This window comes from Pogonomyrmex barbatus, unplaced genomic scaffold (genome assembly GCF_055798465.1).
Source record: "Pogonomyrmex barbatus isolate J1 unplaced genomic scaffold, ASM5579846v1 scaffold6, whole genome shotgun sequence".
NCBI lineage: Eukaryota > Metazoa > Arthropoda > Insecta > Hymenoptera > Formicidae > Pogonomyrmex > Pogonomyrmex barbatus.
In genome coordinates this window covers 6543264-6563656 of record NW_028297160.1, presented here as the reverse complement: position 1 = coordinate 6563656, position 20393 = coordinate 6543264, and the positions used below count along the sequence as shown (strand labels likewise).

The following is a 20393-nucleotide window of genomic DNA, read 5'->3' as shown; positions in this document are numbered from 1 at the left end:
CTTCTCTCCTTCTTTTTTTAGTCTTTTCTCTTTTCTTGACTATAGAATATTAAAGGCCGATCGTTAGAAATCAGTGACGCCCATGCGCTTCTTACGACCGACTCCGTGAGTCGCGTGTATCTTGTACCCGACGAGATTCCGGTTATAACCGAGAAAATTAATTTGTAGGGCGCAGAAAATTGCGAGTTAATGGTTAACCGAGCTTAATCGAAATTTATCACCCGCCCGATACGCTCTACCGGCGTGAAATAAAGTTCTTTAGGGGCGGATCGCGAGAAGCGAGGCAATTAATTCATTTTATTTATTTATTTTACTTATTTTTATCAATGTTTCTTCTATTAATTATGATATTAATTAAAATTACACTAGAGTAAGAACGCGGTTATTAGTGGATATGTGGAGGTATAATTTATATCAATTATTATTTTTTACAATTAAAAAGACAGAGGTGCAAAGTGTTGTTTTGTTAATTGATTAAGATATCGTTACATTGCTGTGGGATATTTTTAAAATTCTTTTATTGTTATTATTCCGCTTGAATACGCAATGTCGTACGATGCTTTAAAAGCACGGTTGTCGAGCGAAACCATCACTATGCATACGACTATGTACCGATTGCACCGGAATGACCGTTTATGCATAAGCTCACGAGAGAACTCCGACCGGATCGGCAAGTCGATCAGTTCGCTCGGCGCTTCGACGCGTGACCTCGCGGGCAGTTATCGGGTTCCATGGAAGAAGGTTCCTGAATATGTAAGAACCTTCCTGTGGCAGAGAAGGGGACTTTCTTCGTACGATGCCATGGCACGAGCTCGAAGGACACAGAAGTTAGTTGGATCGTTTGCATAGTGAACATATCGACGCTACTGTGGATTGCAATATTTCAAGTATTAAGCAGCTCATGTCTCTCTTTAATTTTAAGTAGCAAAATTAAAGTACTCGCTATATTTTTGTCGAATCTGTTACTTTTTTCACAGTTAGTTTTAACTGCAACAATTTAAACTTGCTGCTCGATAAACATTTATTCAGAGAGATTATACGCTCCGTGTTAAAATTTTTGATTTTTGCAATATCGTATAAGCCGTAATGTTACTTTAAGGAGATGCTAATACGTCGCTAATGGCGAAACACGTGGTAGCGAAGATATATCGGCCGCGAAGAGGAGGAGGAAGAGGCCGTTTCGCACGTAGGAGTGCATGTCATGACTCGTGGCACAAGCGTGCAAGATCGAGAAGTTAGTTGGCCCGTTTGCATGGTGGTTGCACCGAATATCTCTTCCCCGGGCATTATGTACGAGTCTGGAGATCGCGGAGGTGCGGGACACGTGTGTGCGCCACCTCGAAACACCACGTACTGACCGAACTCGCATGAACCTACGACCCACGATCGTAAGCACATGCGACGATCCAATACATCGCGACACGATACGCTTTAGCGTATTCGAGGCCGATATTCTGGGCGTAGTCCTGACCATTGTCCCGTGACAGACGTTGGATTGTCCCTATTAATAAAAGAGAGGTAGGAGGGGGGGGTCTACCTGGTATCCTCCCTGATATCCTCGAGTGCCCTCGTTTCCTGACTTGCCCACGTACGGGGCACCTATACTCTCATTGCGCGATGACGATCGTCTCTATAAATGCTTCCTCCGACCTCCTTCCTGCAAGTAACCCGTGTGCCGGATAGGTGCGGAGAGATACCGGCGAGAACCCGAGATGGACGGGGAAAATAAATGATGGTCATGGGTAATTTAGACCACGCCCGCGAAATTTACGGCGTTCTTTTCGCAACAAGTTTTTTCCTAGAAAAAGCTACATATTTGAAAAATATTTATTATATTGCCATGATAAAACTCAAAAAAATTATTATTTACATACGTATCTTTTTATATTTAATTGACTTATCAATTTACGTGATTTATGTGAAAAATATCGTAAATTCAAAATTGATGTTATATCTCAGATGATTGAACATAAACTTCGATCTCTCTTTGACTTAGATACGTACTTCAAACTTGAAGTTCGAGATCCTGAGGGGAAAAGACATTTGTCTACCCGTTGAAGTAACGCCCCCCGATCCGTCGTACAATAGACACTCTCGAGCGAGCGCGACGACGCATCGGTGCTTATAAATTCAAATCAGCGCGTGAGCACAATGCTTCAACGTGCCGGGATGTAACGCGTTATCAGCGCGCGCAATGACAAAACAGTTCGAATCAATGTATCCTTTTGTTTCCGGGGATTCTTTTCAGCCAACGTTCCGCCGATGAGAGAATTTCATGCGTCATAAATCCGTGGAGACTTCCTGCGTACGCTATCGCGATCGACTTGCCACGTGTATGCCGTCAAACGGTCGCCCATCCTCGCGGGTGGAATCGACATGGTGTATCGAGCAAAAGTCACGGCGACGAGAAGAAGGACGAGCGCGCAGCGTAGCTCCCCTGTTCTGTTTAGCATTTTCGATGATATCTGGACGCAGCCCGGAGTGGGTTTAACGGATTGTCGCTCGACGTGGGCGCGGTTCTTCGGACCTCTCACGATTTTGTTCTTTTACGAGATGTTTATAAAGCTTTTTGTATCAGCAAGCAGGTGTTTACGGATCACATCTAGACATTTTGCAGATCTCATTAACAATCATAGATTCTGATTGTTAAGATTATTCTAGACCTAGATTGAAATATCTTCCATGGTTCACGTTTTGCCCCCGTCACTTTGTGTGATTTATTACTTACAAAGAAAGTTTTGTTATAATCTTTAACTACTGTTTTTCGGAAATTTCTAAGTGCGATTTGTTTTTATCTCATAATAACTTCAGAGATCTGTGGCGACATTCGGGTTCGGCTTTCACGTCATCATTCTCGCACGTGCGGCAGTGATTTTACTTATCTTAATTTTCTTCTACCCGGGGGTCACGTATGTTCATTTCTTTTCCAAGATACTCGTCTGATAAAACGGTGAAAGCATAATGTTTGTGAGAATTGTTACATTTTTGCGGGAAGTGTAGCGTATCGTTAGTAAATCATCGTCGTTATTTGAGAAAATGTTATCTCAACATAATGCATTGTTACAAATTAATTCATTATCTTCTCATTTTATATCTCTAATGTATTATCTATACATTCATAGTATTAAAAATTACACACATATTTGTATAAATATATTATTTTATTAGTTTACTTTATTGATAAAAACGAAAAATGCGTCTGAAATCACTTGCATTTAGAAAAGTATAAAATTTTTCTTTAAGATTTAATTACAATATATTAAGTACGAATGAGTTTGCGTACAGTGTGTGTACGTATGTGTGTGTGAGATCAAGAATGAGATATTGAGCTTCCAGGGAAGCGCTAGCACAATTATCACTTTCATTCTATTTGCATCGCCAACGGAGTTCACTTGAAGACGGAATCGCGCCTTGAATTTAATTGAAACGTCAGAGTCGCAGTAAGAACGATAGGAGCCATGAAAAGAGAGGATCTAGAACCTGTCGGCTCTATTCGTTCCACCGATTCGCATCGGCTTCATTCTCTCAAAGAAACTGTTTTCGCTCGCTGCTAGAGGCCAAGAAGAAGCACCTGCTTTTTGTGCGTTTCAATCGATCGCGGCTAATGTGCTCTTAAAATGCTCCTAGTCACTCTCCATTATGTGTCGTGTCCCGCATTATTTTTTCCGCGTTTTGTACAACAGCTGAAGAAAGCACAGCGATTCACGTGGCCAATTTGACATTTGACGTGACTAATTCTGACGGATACTACGCGGAAGGCTGGCAGGGAGAGGACAGGCTTTCGCGTAATATTCAATTTTCGAAGAAGCACCTTCAGAGGTAACGGCACTTTGCGATAGATGTATATCGATCGTTGTACATCCGCCGCGCGGATCCGATTCTCGCATCCCGCAATTTCCATTTCGCTTTCGAACCTCGAGTATCCGCGCCGTAAATGCGTCAGTCGGCGATATACTTATTCCACCGTGCAACCTCCGCCACAGCCGCCGCCGCCATATCTGCGATCGCGCGCATAGGAGCCCCGTAACCGCGGCCGCAGCGTTCTCCACGAACGCGATGGAGCGAGCCAGATAAGCACCAGACTCTTGCGGGGGTCAATCGTTAATTTCCACGGGATTCCACGTGCTGACAATACGAGGAATACAGGTGGACGGCAGATGAGAGATAGGCGGTGCTCGCCAGAGCTCCTCACGAAGCGAACGACACGACTCGAAACGAGGAACAAACGAGAGCACCTTGATTATTCGCCCGCTTGAGAAAAACGAACGTCGAACGCTCCTCCGTTTGTCTCTTTATTCAATCAGCTTTGCTCTTGTTAACGATTCCTATAATTCAGGAATTTAACTTTCAACAAAATTGACAAAGTGGCTGTACCATATAAAATATTCTATATAATAATCAAAATCATATAATTTGGAAGTAATTTCCCAATTCCTTATTGGAGTGTACACCAAGTATACTTCGTACACTTCATGCTTTGCGTTGTCAACAGCTCGCTCTTTTTCGCTGTATCATTTTATTCCGCGTCGTCTTTTTTGCCTTTTAAACGCCCCAGGACAATCGCGCGCGTTAACAGCGCAAGCAGATAATAATAACACAGCTTGACTCGGAACGAGCCGTTCGCGTCACGACGGCCAGTTCCCCCGGGGGAAGAAGAAACGTCTTAACTACTTGGCCGCAAGAAGACGAGAAACGAATCGATGTAGCCACACGTGCTACCGTTCTCCAGCCGTCGTTCTGCTCCTCGTTCGTGCGACTTCTCGATGCCGTTTCTATCGTTGCCCGTGCCGACTGGTCGTTCGGAATACAACACCCTCGAGACTCGGGAGGAGGCGGGAGGGAGGGAGGGAGGGAGGGAGGCATCGAGTCCGGCTAGGTCGATCTCGTAGCATACGAGACAAGACGCCGAGGTCTCTCTACGACTCGCAGACGAGATACTCGGTTCTCGGAATGAGCGGAAGAGTTGCTGCACCCGCCGTCACAGCGGAATCGTGAACTCTCGTACGTGCGCACGTACTCGGGGGCGATGCGCGCGTGTGCGCCGAGCTCGTGCTGCGCATCGTGCAGAACACGAGGAATAATTTGTGGACAGGGCACGACGACGATTGGAACATTTACTCCGCACGCTATGCCTGGTATACCTTATACGATGGGATCTTCGTGGCCGCCGGCGTTCCGGCCGCCGCTCGCTCGGGCATTACGGTGCCTTACTTCAAACACGATCCTCCTCTGGAACGAGACGAGAGAGTGTTCCTCAGGAGCGAACGACGGCTATTGTCGTCGGCGATTGCGTGTGGCGTAATGGCCATAGGCATCACTCTGCCCCTCGCGCGGTAATATCATAAATTAGTGAAAGTTAACGCTCTTTATAATTATACTGATTATAATATTGTGAGATTTATTAATTTGCGCTGAATTATTATATTTTCTCATTTCTATTAAAAAAGGAAAACTTTATTTTTTCGCACAAATTGGTATATGGATCTCATAAAAGCTATGAAAGTTTCATAATAGCGTGATTATTAGAAATAACTTATTGTTGAGTTTTATCAGCTCGTTTGTCAAGGTGTTTAAATTAAAATAATCGCAGGATCATCGTATATCGAATTATAACTCGTTTATAAGAAAAACGAAATAGTAAAGATGCAGAACAGTCGAGACGGTCGCCTCGTCTTTGTAGCCGCTGCGACTCGTACGTCGTCCGTCGTCCGTGCCGGACGGCTATCGACAACCGATAGCGGCGATTTAATTTCCGCGATTTATCGTTCGTTTCCACCAACGCGAAACAACCTGTCCCATTTGCGACTCGGTCGCCGGTCCACGGGGCAATAATTCTGACACCCCGGGGTAATACGTATTCCACGAGACGAGGCGCGCTATGCCGCTCAAGCGAGGCCCGGTTCTCTCCCGTTCTCGCTTCAACACTCCATTCGCTCTTGCTCTACACCTTCGTCTCCTCATCTCTTCTTTCTCCTTTCTCGTGGAGTGTAACGGGCGTGCATATTATCTCGCGCCCCAGCGACGTTTCTAGTACGCCCACCCTAGACGTCTCTCATATCAAGCTTCAAAGAACGCCGCCGCCGCTCGTCGTTGCGGCGAGAGGACGTACGTTATTCTCAATTACCGTTGCTGACAGAATCGTCGGGTTCTTCGCTGCCTTGTCAATGCTAGTTATACTCCATCTAGCAAGAATGTCTTTTTTTTATAAAATTTGTTTTCTTCACGTCAAGAAAAATTTATTTCATGATTTTTCCTCAAGACCATCGATAAATTTATACCAGATATTAATTATTTTTTTCTATATAACAAAAAGATAAAGATAACATCCATTATCTTTACTGTAGTTTTCTCTTTTACCTTAATTGCAAAAAACATTTCTTTAAAGCAAATTAAAACTTTGAGAAGTCTAGGATTCTTAAGAGCCACGACTCTATTGATCAAGTCAAAGTTGTAAAAGTAAGATACTAAACGTTGCACAAGTGAAAGTTAATTTACAAAAGGATTAACTTTCACCACAAGAAAGATGGTAAATGGAAATGCGATTTCTAGACACTCGACTTCTTGCAAATGTACCGAAAACAAAAGTATGATACGTGTCAACTGTAGATAGGAACAAATGTTATGAAACGTACGTCGTACCTGCCGGAAGGAGCATCCGACATTTCATAATGAGCCGGCACATATATTCCGTCACATGTGGTTTTTTTTCTACGCGGCACGTGCTCGATGCCAAGGGGGTCGTCCGTAGGGGTGTGCCGCTGGCGGTCAAGGGGCAGATAGCCATCGGGAGTCATCTGGTTGAGGAAGAGAGTATCATTAAAACGTTACATACGAGCCAGGCGGTGGAATGGGGCCTGATTCACTCATTGAATTAATTGGACATGCAAGGGTTCAACCGGACGGAACCTATACACGGCAAGACGACGGATGGGCGAGCGATGTTGGGCATTTGATCGTGTCGCTCTCGTCGCGCGAACGCTCGTTATCGTTACGATAATGTCGCGCCTTTCGCATGTCGTGCCTCTCGCGATTTTTATGCGGGATAACGCCGCGCGGATGCTGCATGCGAGTCGACAGGCAAAAGTAACAGTCGCTGTCAATCCATTGGCGAAAAAATTATAATCCTTTTTACACGCTGCAAAAATAATACCATTTAATCAGATCACCTGTAAATATTATATGTTAATGCTTAAACAGACAAATTTTTAATTTTTTTAATTTAGTCTACCTTTTAGAATAATTTACTTTAAAATAGATCTACATTTATTTTACATTTCTAAGTTGATTAATTTATTTTAATATCTATAATTGTACATATAATATATACATTTTTACTTTACTTTCTTCTACTTTATTTTTTTTCTACAAATATTGATATAAAATTCTGCGAAACGTTATTTAGAGATAAGCATTGCTGTGGGCGATACAGAAAGCTACGAGATCTATTCGAGTCGAACCGTCAAGTAATGATGTTCGTAGATCGGCGCGGCCTCCACGGGCGACTAATTAATCGCCATCAGCAGATGACGCACCCACTGACCGAGACGATCGCGAGAGTGAGATAAGCCTCGTCGAATGGTAATACTTTAAGCTCCTGCTCTTCGTCCGGCCGATCCCGCCGGCTCATTCTCATTAGTGACTCATCTGACCGGGCATAGAGGCAAGTGACATCAGGCACGACAACAAACTAAAAGCAAACACGCAGGTATCTCTTCTACCTGACGAATCAGCAGAAGAAGTCACCCCCTGTGTTGGGCTCCGCTTTTAAGGTGTCATCTGCCTTCGAGCGGTCAGGTGGATGATGGTGCGTAGATAGAGAGGACTCGTCATGATTATGTCCAACGAATCGTTAGTCTGCTGGTAGCCGGTGTAACGCGCAACACGCATCCCGTAATGACGCCAGAGGCGAAGGCGAAGGCGAAGGCGGAATTATGGTGCCCGGACCTCCCGCTGAGAGCGATCGAGCAGGTAGAATGCGTTCTTACCTGGTCAGCGGGTCGCTGCTGCATTGCGCTACGGTACTCCGCTAATCCAACGCGCGTACGAAAGTGCCGTTTATGGTTACGAAATTGCAAGAGAGAGAGAGAGATTCTGGCTCGAAGACTGGTGGGTGGTCGCTTGTCGAGCTACGAATTTATTAATTACTAGAATCGTTGCATGTGCATGGCTGAACGGCTGATTTAAGATTCCGCAATCAACGCTCGCATATTATTCGTTTACGTGCAAGCAAATTAGGTCGCATAAATGATCCGTAATATGTAAAATAATATGTAAAGTATACACTCTTTTCGAGAAGGTATAAATTTGTTTATTTAAATGGCACAACGTGTAATAGAAAAGAATATTTTGTTTTTTCATAATGTCGTTTAGATTATATTTCAGTATTATAATCAAAAATGTTTTAATTTAAATATTTTATTATACAACTTTCAAATCGATGCCATCCATTTTTATTTTTTCAATAAGAGAGAGATGTTAGAATTAAAACAATGTTGTTTTTTTTTTTTTTACTTAATATCATTATATCAAAAATTTTATCTCCCGGTGCTTTGAAAAAAACAGGAGCGAGGACTCCTCGAGAAAGTTTCACATATGAGTTTGGCAACAGCGTTTGGGGGATAGGATTCAATCTAGGATCTTTATTGTGAGTTCATAGCCATTCTCTATGGCTCAACGCCTACAATAATCTCGTTACGACCGGTATCTGGGACCCGCTGGTTCCGAGGGTTTGACAGGGATACAATGCAAGGTGCTTTGTCCGTACCTGTCGTAGACCAATGCTGATCGCAACGTTTCTCTGATCTCGAATGGAATTTTTCTTACTTCCCCGAGGCGAATGTCGCGAGGGCAGTTTTTCTTTCTCCTATCGTAGCCCCCGTCGTTTCATACAGAGGGTTTGTTTGAAAATGTTTTGGCTTCGTTGGGAAAATATGGAGATGTCTCAGGGTTGCACTAGAATTATGTGAAACTCGCATTAGCCTTCGGCAAGAAACCTTCTCTTTCTTTTATCTTGGACGGACTCAGTCTCGTTTTGTGAAAGTTCAAAGAACTCATTTCGCCGTCGGCCAAGATTCCAACAGAATAATCGCTGAAATACGTAATCACTGAAGAAAAAAATTCTTTTGTCAAATAAAAAATCACGATTGATTTCTGAATGTTTGGAATAAAAGGATTTAACTATCAATCTCTTTATAACAAGATTTTCTTTATTTAGAACATCGAATTGACATATTTTTTTATAATAATTTTAATTTATTAATATTGATTATTACATCTTCTACTTCTCTAGAATGCCAGAAGACATGTTTAAAAAAAAATCTAAATTATTTTAATTAAAATATTCTTGCCGCTAATAAATTAGGCAAAAGATAATTTAATTTGATTTAAATATTTTGATTTAGCCAAATAGATAGGTAATTTCTTTTCGCAAAGCAGAATGATGTCTCTAAATTTGTTTAACGTGCTAAATCGATAATGTCAGAATTTTTTTCGTACCCTCACGACGCCGTCTGTTTTTTTAACGAACAGAAACGCGAACTGTCGTCACGATGTCGTGTTGTCGCAATATGCTGTGCGCACGACGCCAACTGACGCGAAAAACGCTCGTATGGTGCGGCGTCGCTTCTAACGCGGTAATTGCCAATCGATTAATTTGTGAAAAACAAGGAGCAGCCGGCGCTGCCATATTGAGCATGAAATTGATTCTAATGAATCGAATCGAGGTCTTTCTCTTGCCCGTGGCACTCTGACGATGACGCGCGTGTCCCGAGCAATTGATCGATCAACCGGTTTTCTGTGGCTCGTTTAGACAATGAAAGAGGTTCTTTCAGCCGCTTAATGAAGACGTGTTGCTCACAGCCTATCACGAAGTCGTTACGAAGGAGAACACGAAACCTTTTGCAGCAATGACAAGTAAATAACGTCGCGAGACCATGAAGCCTTTATTTCAGCTCAACTATAGATCGATCTTTTACGAATGATCAACGAGATCTTTGCGTTGCGTCAGAATTATGGCATTTAGTTCCTAGTGAATTAATTGTTTGCACTCAGAACTATCGAAGCGTCCTAAAAGAGATGGTCATAATATTGAATTATTTTTAAATCATAAATCTAGATAACGTACATAATAATGTTATATCTTTTTTTATAGTATTGACCCGCTTGTCAATCAAATGCAATTGAATGTACTGCTTTGTCCACAATCAAGTTGACTTGACTCCCGATGAAGTGATAAAGCCGTCAATTGCAGATCCTTGTTAGCCGAAACTCCCACAAATCAATGTGACAATCAATTCTTTAATAAGTGCGTTATGTCCATATGTTCACCAATATTTCCTAATGTCCTGACGTGGAAAAAGTTTATCGAATTCACCCTTTACTTGAATGATTCTATATATTTTATTAAAAATTATTTCTAAAAATGATATAATAAATTAAAAAAATATTAAAAAAATAAATTCCTTAATTATTTCTTAACTTTTCACATATTGATGTTCAAGTAAAATAAACGAATAAATTCGTGTAATCTACGAAATTTTGCTGTCTACTCTTTAGACTAACCAATGGCAATCTTCCACTTTAGCGATCCAGAGAATCCGATAGAGCCGTCAATTGCAGGCTCTCGTTACGTGAAAATTCCCGATGGTGGAGACCGCAAACCGCGCGGCGCGAGAATCCCCGCGAGTTAATATCTCTAACCCCCATGATTGCAGTCAATTGAAGCGGTCGACCTTATCAGATCTTGGACGCGTGCCCATATGCCGTCTCCCAGCACATGGCACACATCTCGTCGTGGTGCCTCCGTGGCAGGTCGTCGGCGCGAGGGCAGAGCTCCGTGCCCGTGGTCCCCTGAGGCTCGGGGCCTGGCGTGGGGCGGCCAATGGTCACCGGTACGGCACGCCGGTGGTATCGTGGCGATCTACAAATATATTACGTGCATTATGCGTACGCCTCTATTTATGCGTTCCGCGCGCTTGTCCACCAGCGCAAAACGTGGTAGTCGCGCGCGTATAGGCAGGCAGTCCGGCGCGGTGAACCAACATATGTCGCGCGGCACGTTGCAGCCGCCTATGCAAATCCTCCAGCGGCTCCCCCGTGCGCTGGCCCCTTCAGCCCCCTCGCTCGTTCGGAAGAACCTGACGAATGCGCGACGCGTCCGACGATGTACGTAATAACTTTCGCGGTATACACAACGGGAAACGCGCCGGGGCCGTGCGAAGAAGTCATTAATTATTTATTAAACGGGCCCGTACGCGCCGGATTATTAAATCTGATTTTACGACGTCGTGCGCGCGGCCTCGACGACGCTGTCGCTTTCGCGGCGATCACGTCGCGCGAAAATTATTGGCCTACCTGTACGCTAACTTTAACGGGCCGGCCGTCACGCAGAATGTAGCACTTGTCCGACTTACTCGGCTCGATTTTGTCCTGCTGTTTAATTTAATACTTTGTAATTTGAAGCAAGTCGATCCATTGATCATAGTGTAATAAAATTGTGATCGCTAAAAGATATCATTATCATAATATATACATCGGTTGAATATTTTAAAACGATTAACCCTGTCAAACTTTTCACATTAATAATCGTTCAAATCGTATATTATCTTATAAATATGTAATGTTTTCACAATTTTCATTCAAGGAGTTATTTCAGTGTGTACTTTAGCATAGTAATTATCGATATATCGTTTTATATATCGTATTTCTCTACTGCGCGGAATGCGACGCATTTCAGAGGGAATATATTGGCACGAGCAATCTTTAAAGCGATTCTAGTAATAAAACGATGCGGCGCGCGAAGAACATTTTGCGAAGAATGTTCACAGCTATCACGGAATCCACGGAAGAAGGATAGTGTGGCCAGACATGACTGGTCGGTAGTGTTAGAAACATGTAGAGGCGAGATTTTGCAGGGGACATATCGAAGGACATCGATGTCTACGAAACGTGTACCTGACACCCAAACGTGCTCCACGAGGCTAAGGTTAGGGAAGAGGGATCGGGAAAGGGAGAAAAGGGGACGAAGGTAGCCACCACGAAGAATTCCGCGGCTCCCACGTGAAGCTATCAAATGTCTGACGAATGGCAAGAATGCTGTGCTATCAAAGGATCTGGCATCCCCTCCACCTCCGCCGCTCCATCACCCTGGCCCGTTTCCTCTTCGTAAATAAGCAAGCGCAAGGAAAAAGAAGCAGACGAGAACAGCATGAGGGGGATGTCTTAAGACAGGTAGCGAACACAAAGGGAACCGGACACTCGCCTACGCCTGGCCATTTTGTTCCTCGAGTATGTTCCTAAAGCGTACGGACCCATCGCGTCTCGAGAGGGTAATTTCCTTCACAGGTGCACTCGGCAGCCCGCTAAATCTTCTCTAATTATATGCTACGTCCCGTGCCGGATTCTATTTACCCGCACCGATCTCGGATAACCAGCCGATGCGGCAACGAACGATATGTAGAACGCCGATGATGTAAGCCTGGACCGAGCGGGTTGCACGAGGACGAGGGAGGCGTGGAAGAGATGCATCGTAAGAAGTTTGCAGAGAACAGGTAGCGCATCTTTCGAATCTTCATGGGACGATTCCAAGCGAGGAATGCACTTAACGCTCATTTCACCCTACTAAAAGACTCAATCGCGCGATATTTATCGTTATTACTTGCAAACCACGCTCGATCGGCCGTTTCGCCACCGGCATACTCGCGGTAGATGTTTTCGCATCTACATAGGATTATATAGCAATTATGCAAGATAGATATAACAAGATATAATAAGATAAAATATAATAAAATATAGAAGGTGTATAATTACAGATAATAATTACCAAGTAAAAAACTCGTTCGTGATTCAGTGTAAGTAATTTTGTCTTTTTTTGTATAACATAACATGGTAATATAATTTATAAAATTTATGAGTGACAAATTATTGTAATATTATTGTAAACTTCGAACATTTCTACATAAAAAAAAAAAAACATTTTTACGATTATTTCTTTTAATGTAAGAGCATAGCATTAGGCAAGTAAATTCCTGTATTTCTAGTAATAAGAGCACTTCGGAGAATGAAGTATCCGGACGTGAATAAACGAAAGTCAGCGATCTCAAGCTGCTCCTCTCGAAAGAGGCAAAGGTTTCTCTTTTCCGTTTAAAGTTCCTTGCTATGCGCGAAGCCTACCTGAGCCCATAGATACCTCCAACGATTGCTCGAAAGAGCCACTCGCATCGGCGATCAGAGGACCTTACAACCAGCATAAAACGACAAGCTTAGGACCAGACGCGATGCTGCGGGATGTTATTGCGCAATGCTTACGAGATGGCCGCGCCGTACCATCCCGCAACCTCCCACAGGATAAACAATGCACGTAGGGATCCTCTCGTACGCTCGAACAGGATATGGAACCTGAGAAGTCGACCAGATACTCGCTGCGGGATTAGTAGTGATGGGCTCGATCCAAAATTACTAACTAAACCAATTTTCAATCAATTTAAAATCAAATCACAATATACAAAAACGTACGGGCTAAAGATATTTTTTTATTTATTCTGCAGATATATAAAATATCTAAAACACATTTTATACAACGTAATTCTAATGATCGATGAGTCTCCAGAAAATGCGATGCAAGAATTGAACTTTTGGCCTCCTTTACATTTTAACATTTCAAGCAATTTCGAAAGGAACGCACGCGATAACGCGTGTTTAATTTTGCTCATTCGTCGAGGCGTTCGTTCTGGATCGTACCAAAAATTGGAACAGAATGACGCTTGATCCCATCACTAGGGATGAGTACCGACTCATAACGTTCGCGCGTATCTCTGCTCTCGCGCGGCGCGGCGTAGCGGAGCGAGATCCCGGATAAGATGTGCGCGGTGGGTGGCCTATTCGGCCAGTAAGTAGTAAACGCCGAAGCGGACACGTAACCGCGCGCGGCCACGAGAGGTTGTACTTACGATCGCCTTTTTCTCGCCTAAGTGCCGTGCGCGGGGCCGCAACGACGCCGCGGCGTCGGCTTAAGAATCGCGCGCGGAATCGAGAGCAGCCTGCGACGGCTCGTTTCGGGACGAGCGACGGGCAGTTCGCGGAGCCGCATGGCCAAAGTGCTCGTTAAAAGCCGTGGCGGGGATTATTACTAACGGATTATACGACGATTCGCGGCGGAATTATGCGCTCGTTTCAGGGATTGCGATCCCGGTCTGGCGCCGCCGGGCGAGCAGCGCGGATCGTTAAATAATTTTCGTGGTAGCGAATTCGGACGCGAGAGCTTTCGTTGCGCAATCGACGCGAGCGACGGCTTCGAGCTTGCTTCGAGCTGAACCGATGAAAGATATAAAACGTAGTTCGGAATGCTGTTGTAATTTTAATCTTGATTACGTTCCAATCTTAGTTTTTTCAACACAGCATTTAAACACCGCAATTTTGGTATAATAGTGCGGCGTTCTTCGTATCTTATCTCCAAGTCCCATTAGACCGTACGAGATAAATCTGCGTGAATCGCAGGAAATCGTAATAGTTGTTGCAACGCCGTAGCACTTGGCCAATTTACGGCGATGAAGGAGCAGTGTAATTAATTAACTTGGCCTAAGTATCTCTATAACTTCTTCCTAGCGGCATTATCGTGGATAATTGCGGTCGTTTGCTGTGAGAAACGACCGATAACGCACGCGCGTCGATCAACCGGTCACTCTGTAAACGTCTCTAATTCGCGCGATTCGCTATGCAAAAAGAAACGTTGATAATTTATAAAAAAAAAAAAATGATACTCTTTTCGCAATCACATCTTCGGCTCGGTCGCAAAAAGATGTAATTTACGTGTGGTGGTCCAGCGTCTCCGCGCCAACGTAGCGGATGAGTTAGCGTCGACGAGGCGAGAGAACGAGGCGTTTCCATTCGCCGAGAATTAAAATATTTCGCTGCGCCGATAGAAGGGTTATCTCCCAGGCCGCGCGAGGTCTTGCCGCGCGCGTTCGCGTTTCTCGCGCCGATGGCTAATGGAACGAGCGGGGTAATGGGGGCCGCGAACGAGGTGGTTTCTTCAGGGACGTACGCCGGTGGTCCCGGTCGCGAGAAGGAGAGGAAGATCTCTATCGCACCTGCTAGCGCCTTTGCACGAGGTGTGCCTGCCTGACTGCCTACCTATCTACCTACCTACCTACCTACCTATCTACCCACCTCGTAAAAATTAATAATTACGATGAAACTTACGAGGCGGCCGAACGCCCGCCCGATGATCCGCTCGACTACGTGGAAACCGGGATCAGGGCGGGGGATACGAGCGAGCTTTATTAACCGTGGTATCCTGCCCGTAAAACACTCTCGGCAGCACAATCGAGCTGCCGTTGGCGAGCCCGGTTTTTCCCCGATGGATGCCGCACCTCGCACCGCTGTCCGACGGACCATCCTTTCTACGTGAATGTCCGTCGTCGAGCGCGTGAATCTCGAATCGATTTCTAGCCGTGACGATACGGATTCCACTATCTCTTTGTTATCGATCCGGCGTCCGGATCGCGCGCATCATTTTCGAGTCGCGGGAACGGCGGCGAGAACGTCGAGAAAAAGAAGTTCGGAATGTTTGCGTAGCCATGAGAACACGCTGCTCGCGCGTTAAAATCTCAATTTTCATGACACATTCTTGTCGTGCCAGCTGATTATATCGCTATTATATTATGATACCGCGGTTATTTCAAAGTTATCTTATCTTACAACTGCAGAAATTATTAATTGGACTCAAATTTTCAACTCACGCAATTAAATAATTATTCGCGCTGTATCGATGTGTCATCTAAGACTAATTATATTATACGTAATTTTTAATTTTCAAATGATAAATCACCCATACACACGCAAACTCAAAAATTAACAAGCAGCTTTTATAATTTTTTCCAGAGAAAGGAATGTTTCGGTTTTCCAAGATACACGTGTAGCACATCTTCGAATTTCCTATAATGTATAGTTATAATTAAACACCCCGCATTTCTCCAATATAGATTGCCCGACACGTTTCCCCTAAGGTGGCTTGAAAGCCATGATAATCCTCCCGGAAAACGCACCATGTGGGCCTCGCTTGCCACGCGGGCTATTCATTACACGTGCTCGGCACACCCATTGGTCCCGCGGCGTAAATTAATGGCTAATTTTTCGGTAAACCGTGAAACGCGCACCACGCGTCTCGCTGCACCTTATGGGGCGCACCGTGCGCTCGGTAAAACCTCTATCCCCGACAGACGGTCCACGCGCCGAAACGCAAACGTAGAACCAATGCATTAGCACCGTGTCTGATATTAGACAAGGTATTTTTCTCGACAGAAAATTGCCTTCTCGACTGTTTCGATATAAACGGGAAAACAGGTATGCTTGTATCTGAAAAAAATTCCAACAGTGGAATTAGGACTGTATAACAAAGAGAATATATTGTCTTTATATAAAAAAAAATTTATTTATATTTCTATTTGAAAATATCTACGTATTGAAATTTATGCGATCAAAAAATTGGTATGTAAACAGAAATTATGTTTGAGCATTATTAACAATTCTAATTCAATTCTAATAGAATCCAAGGGAAAGGAAGAAATACGCAAACATCCACCTGTGCAAAAGAACCGGATGTCCATTGACCATTGTCCAATCTTGTGAGCGGCACCATCCCTAGTCGTACGAGACTTTAAATGGGGTTTAGTTGCGCTTAGAGTATAAACGAGATCGACGATTTATTGTCAAATCTTATGAATCCGCGAACCAAAAATAGGATTTCCTGTGAGATTTCTGTCGTACAAACATCACTGGCGGTTCCATTTATTCTTTATCCTGGTACAACGAAAATTTCGACCTCTTGCATATCGAGGAAACGAGTTCTTTCTTCGAATACATCTTTTCGAGCATACTGATCTTGATGCAGCAGGTGTCCCTCTGTCAGTTGACACATTGGAATTTGGTATTTATCCTATGTGCTTTCAACAAATTTCAAAGCAGTTTATCTAGAAACTTAAATTCCTCTTTCCGGAAAATATTATAAGAAGTGTATAAAGGAAATCTCTCTAAGGCAAAAGAATAATTTTCCAATTTACCAATATGCGTTTAAAGTAAAACAACTTTTCTAGACATCCAATCACTTTATCATTATTATCACGTCAAGCGAAGCAAATTGCAAATACAAAATCAGCATAGAAGCGACGTAATTGTACGATGTAATTAAATTAACGGAACGCGATCGATCTCGTGGCTCGCCTTTGGCCACGTTCGAAAACTACAATTCGATCATGGAGAATCATACATAACATGGAAGCGGCAACGAGTTGGTAAGGCCGAGGCCGCCAGTGTCTTGTCATGAAAGGCGTAGCAAGCGCGCGCGAGTGTTAAACCGAGTTTTCACGCTAGTTGATAGGCAGATCGCTCTAGGATAGTGCGTCAGCGCGTGGGTGTCGAGTGGTAAAGATACCGGTTTACGATGCCACTAAAGTTGCACTCGGCGCGTAATCTAAAAGTTTTTTTCCTCGACACGCCTTCGTGCGTATGAGAGGAGGGCTCTCGGGCGTTCGGGCCGAAGACGACGACGACGCTCTCCGGGCCCTCGACGAATTGAGAACACGAGAGTTTTCCGCCCATATACATAAACGCGCTTATCCGCCCGTAGCGCAACGTCATAAAACCGGGAGATCAAGATCGAGATGCTGCGAGTAATGTCTCTCTTCGTACTTAATCACCTTCCGCGCTGCCGCGGGCCCGACGCTCGCGCCGAGCCAAACCTGCTCTGAGTGATTGAAACTTAACCCTTTGCACTCGGAATATGTTCGAACGTATGCAAAACGTGTTATTATTGAGATTGAAGACGTGAAGGATAGTAACGCGTACGTCTGATCAAATTTGATCGTTGACCAATAAAAAACGCGTGATGTAACTTCCGCAATTTATCTCTTAGAATATCTATTTGTTTCTTCTTCCTCGTTTTTCTCGGTTATCTATTCGATTTAAATGTGGTTAATGGTTTATTAATAATTAATGATTTATTGCCACTTAAGCGCGTCACTTAATAACTTCGAGTATTAACCAGTTATCGATAATACATATTTATCAGACGTAAGCAGACATTAAGCAGATATTAACCGTAATTATGGCTAGATAAGAAACAGCTATCTTTATTAGTTTGATGCGTCTTTACGTCTTATTTCGCTATCAAATTTTACCTGCGTTCTTTTCTCCTTTTCGAGATACATGACTCTTTTAAGTCAAAAAAAGAGTCATTTTCATTATTGTTGAGTTCTTCTGCATACGTAGTGCAGCAGATACGCAAGATGATACGAGGCAGTCTTAGGTTGCGCGCCTTTTCCCGAGGATATCTTCATCAGGATAGGCCATCCGCGTAGTAGTCGAGTTACGACTTGATCGCGGCGCGCTCTTCGGCCGCGTTTCGCTACAATTCGATAACCCTGCAGGCGCGATGTGTAAGAGCCGACCGGCGAACATCCGATGGAATATCGGGTGAAGTGCTCTCTGGGCAAACACTCGAGAACGCGTGCGAGCACACGACGTGCACGCACGCCTGCGTACGCGCGCGCGCGCGTGCGAAGCTGAGCAAAGAGATTCTGCGAGGGACGATAGACTCAGAGGTGAAGAAGCGGATTGGCGATGAAGGAACGACGGGGGAGAAGAGGAATACCGGGCGTGCATTACCTTCTGAAGAAGGCGCGACTCCCAACGACTCTATATAACTGCTTTAGATAAGGATTGAGTAGACACCACCATGTGGAATGCCGTTTTACATAAACCGTCAGACACTTCGTGCTCTACTGCTTTCAGTATTCCCACTTCTCATCTTTGTCTTTGTCTCTGTCTTCGTCGGTCGCTTTTTCTTCCTTCCTCTTTTTTATCTCTATACGTTCAACCGCTTTGTCCAATCGTTCAGTTTTGCGCCGTGCGATCACTTTCAAAGTACTGCATGCACGCATGGTATCCTTATTGGATGATCTACGGCCGTAAAGGCACGCGTCCGTAAATGTAGCATGTTAAATCTATGAACATGCAATGTCATCGAAAATGATCTTCGAGAATTCGAAAGAACCAACATTGGAGCGATCGTGATCCTTGATGGTCGATTCGGTCCTTACGAGCTCTATCCTCGCAAGCTCGCTGAATATATGACATATTCAAAATAGAAAATTATTCTGTAATGCTTTTGGAAAAAATAAAAGCATCATAACTTTGATATTAATTCAGAAATATATCATAAAATATAAGAAATAAGTATACTTTGAGGGATGTTTCCCTCTCTCATTATTTGTATCTTCGAGTGTCACTTTTAAACAAATTATCTTTCCTAGTCGAAAAATGCGATCACTATATTGTTGCTTCAAAACTTTGACGACCTTTAAATTAAATTAAGTCGGTGGTTGTGTCGACGAACATGACGCGGTGGGAGGTTGAGTCGTTTTCGAAGAGAAAAGTCACCGAGTCAGCCGAGTCGCGAAGGATACCTTGATCATAAAAACTCCGCGATCGTCTCGTTACACGGATAAGATCAAGGTTCGAAACCTCTTTTCTGTGCGGCGACACGTCGAAGGTAAATTAACATATACGATAATCCGGGTGAGGTCACGCAAACTATTCTGGTAATAACGCCGTACGGAAATATTACCGCCATACGTTTCAGCTTAAGGACGGGCCTTCGGTTTAAAACGAATAAAACATATGCCACGAGCGTTGCACTTGTGTAAATTGCAGCGACGGATATTTTAAGCATAGATAAACGACAATATTCATCGTTCGATGATAATTTCAGTCGCTGTTACGTCATAATCCGGCATGTTTCACTCACCCACACGAGGGAAAAAGAGTTCTCGAAAAATGAATGGTGGACATGTCGCGGTGTCTTCCACCGGGTTTCCCAAGACCTGCACCGGACGGGTCAAACGAGGGGATGGGGGACGTTTACATTTTAGATGAAGTTCGGATCGCGCGTACACGGCAGCCCGATCCTAATCGTCCTTGGCGATCGCGCCGGTAGATCTCCCAGGATCACGACAACCCTCTAATTGCGGCATCATAATTACAAATAGCCGATTATGTGCGACGCGGCGCAATAATCGTGGGCATGGCCGTCGCGTATGTATATTTGCATTTCCATGTATTTGCATTTGTCCTAGGTGTCCCTCTGACCTCGTGGCTGCTGCGCCACGACATTGTCAAATCGGCAGGGAGGATCGGCGAGACACATGAATCGCTCGATGGTATCTCCGCGCCTCCGAGAGAAAGAGACGAGAACGGAGCGGGGAGCGAAACGGCCGCGGATAAATCAAAGAGATCGCTTTATTTTCTCCTGCCAGCAGGTTCCGCCGCGTAATGTATGCACTGGCGGAATAGCCTGTTATTAACGAATATACCGTGCCATGGGAGACAAATACAAGTGT

At 44.1% G+C, this 20393-nt stretch overlaps 1 long non-coding RNA gene across 1 annotated transcript; it reads right to left on the bottom strand.

The window, feature by feature from the left end:
* Positions 1-3209: 3209 nt before the first annotated feature.
* On the bottom strand, positions 3210-9587 carry LOC148935128 (uncharacterized). The gene is made up of 4 exons (XR_016140694.1): positions 9496-9587; positions 8765-9104; positions 6640-6794; positions 3210-6182 (listed from the first exon to the last, which is right to left on the bottom strand). It is a non-coding gene; the product is annotated as an uncharacterized LOC148935128 (long non-coding RNA).
* Positions 9588-20393: the final 10806 nt, after the last annotated feature.